The 2500-nt window shown below is 46.5% G+C and overlaps 1 protein-coding gene across 1 annotated transcript in view; it reads right to left on the reverse strand.

Annotated features, from left to right (window-relative positions):
- LOC119574475 (glucose-6-phosphatase-like) overlaps positions 1-2500 on the reverse strand; it is a 62551-nt gene that overhangs the window by 4723 nt on the left and 55328 nt on the right. The gene's annotated exons all lie outside the window — the stretch shown is intronic.

Raw genomic sequence — 2500 nt, forward strand, 5'->3', positions numbered from 1 at the left:
TTTCTCCTTTACTCCCTCTCCTTCGTACACTCACTTATCTTGTCTATGCCTTCCTCTCCCTATCGTCCAGTTGCTTCCTCCCTCTTTCGTTCCCTCGTTGTAAGATCCGCCTCCTACGTCTTCTTTTCAGCCTGTGACGCCCTCTCTCTCTCCCCTCCCTCCTCCTTCCTTCGTCTTGTCCTTAATCATTTCCTTTTTACCCTTCCTCCTTCTTCTACTCCTCCTCCTCCTCCTCCTCCTTCACCTCCTATTCTTCTTTCTCCTCCTCCTCCTATTCTTCCTCTTTCTCCTCTTTCTCCTCCTCTTCTTCCTCCTTCTCTCCTTCTCATCCTCATCCCCTCGTCCTTATTTCGTCTTCTCTGCATTCCTACTTCCCCTCTCCCTCCTTCCTCCCTCCTTCGTCTTCTTCCTATTCCTCTTTCTCCTCCCCCAACTTCTCCCTCATTCATCTTCTTTTTATTCCTCTTCTTCCTCGTCCTCTTCCCCACCGTTCCTCATCTATCTTCTTCTCGATAATCTTCTCCCCCACTTCCCTCTTCCTCCCTCTCTCTCCCTCCCTTTTCTTCGTCTGACTTATCCCTTTCCCTCAGCCCTCCCCCTCGTCGCTTCCCCTTCTCCCTTCCCCTCCCCCTCGTTGCTTCCCCTTCTCCCTTCCCCTCCCCCTTCCCCGCCTCTCCCTCTCCTTTCTTCTCTCTCCTCCCCCCCCATCCTCCCACTCTCCCCTCCTCCCGCACCGCCCCCCCCCCGTCCGTTCCTTACGAGGACCCGGATCTCCGTAACTTCGTCCTGGTTTATTAGCGAGGCAGACAAGAACTCCAGCCATTGCTCTCTTCGCAGGCAGAGAAACGCGTACACGCAGGCAAGCAGGCACAAACGCATACAAACACACAGGCATAGAGATACATATGTGCATGTAAGCAAGCAGGCCCAAACAAGCAGGGAGACTCAGGTTTAGAGAAACAAAGGCGCTTTTACACCAGGCATTCATGCATGCAAAAAGAGGCACAGACTTAAATGCATTCGTACAGATATAGACACTGGCAAGCATACAAATACAAGCATCGACAGACTCCAAACAAACATATATATACATACAGATACACCATCATAAACGTACAGGTAAAGATGTACACACGCAAATGGCATACACATACACGCATAGACTAAAATAGTCACGCAAACACCCACCCGTACACCAACATAGAGATGCAACATATGTGCGCTTATATTATTTGAGTTAAAAACACATCCGTTACGCTAAAATGCATTGGTATTAAAATATGCTGATGTTAGCTAAAACTCGAGTTATAACAATGGTTTTTGTCAGACACACCAAACTTGAAATATTTTCAATTGCTGCAATTTTCTGAGTGTAATTCTGCGGGTAGTTGTTCGCTTTAAGAAATTGTTGATTATTGCATGATCAAATGGCTGATGAATAAACGAAATGTTACACTGAATATAAATTTCATAGACTGTCAAAGGTGTTTTGATGACTACGCTGCACCCCCCCCCCCTTTTTCCTTGTATAATTTCGATATTATCATTGCATGTTAGCAACACGACCGAAAATTGCAATCGTGTCATGGGCTTTGCATGTGAGTACAATCGCACGACCTAAAACATGGTCATACGTCCTATGAAGAAGGAAATATGCGAGTCATATTTCATAAGGGGAAAGAGGGTACAGGTTATATCATCCGGTGCTCGTTTTCTTTTACTCTCCCATTTTGTTCCTAGGGGTAACTCTTATATTTTTTTTAGTTGTCTATGTATTTATTTTCTATAGAAGCTTTCATTTTCCTTTTTGCCTTTATTTCATTGCGATACTACGTGCATATTGTGCGTGCGTATGTGAGTATGTGTGTGTGTGTGTGTGTGTGTGTGTGTGTGTGTGTGTGTGTGTGTGTGTGTGTGTGTGTGTGTGTGTGTGTGTGTGTGTGTGTGTGTGTGTGTGTGTGTGTGTGTGTGTGTGTGTGTCCTTTTATCTTTCTCCCTGTGTATATACATGTCACTATATCTACAGCATTCCTAATCCTATTTATCTCTATCCCTACCTATTCAGCCTCTTCACATATTCCTCCCACTCGCCCACCTCCATCAATCGTATCTATTTCATCCCTCCTTCTCCTCCTCCCTCCCTCCTTCCTTTTACAACGTGGCACGTAATCCATTTTGTCACATTTTATGGTCTCGGTAAATAATCGAGTTTGGGATGAATACAGCAAACCTTGTTTCTCTTTGGAAAAGGAGAGTGGTTTGGAGACAATAACGAAGGAGGAGGAGGAGGAGGAGGAGGAGGGCGAGGAAGAAGAGATGGAGGAAGGGGGAGGGGGAGGGGGAGGGGGAGGAAGAGGAAGAGGAGGAGGAGCAGGAAGAAGAGATGAAGGGAGGAGGAGTAAGAAGAGGAGGAGGAGGAGAAGGGAGAAGTGGAGATGGAGGGAGGAGGGGAAGGAGTAAGAAGAGGAGGAGGAGGAGGAGGAAGAGATGGAGGGTTAAG

The sequence above is a fragment of the Penaeus monodon genome, chromosome 6 (assembly GCF_015228065.2).
Source record: "Penaeus monodon isolate SGIC_2016 chromosome 6, NSTDA_Pmon_1, whole genome shotgun sequence".
NCBI lineage: Eukaryota > Metazoa > Arthropoda > Malacostraca > Decapoda > Penaeidae > Penaeus > Penaeus monodon.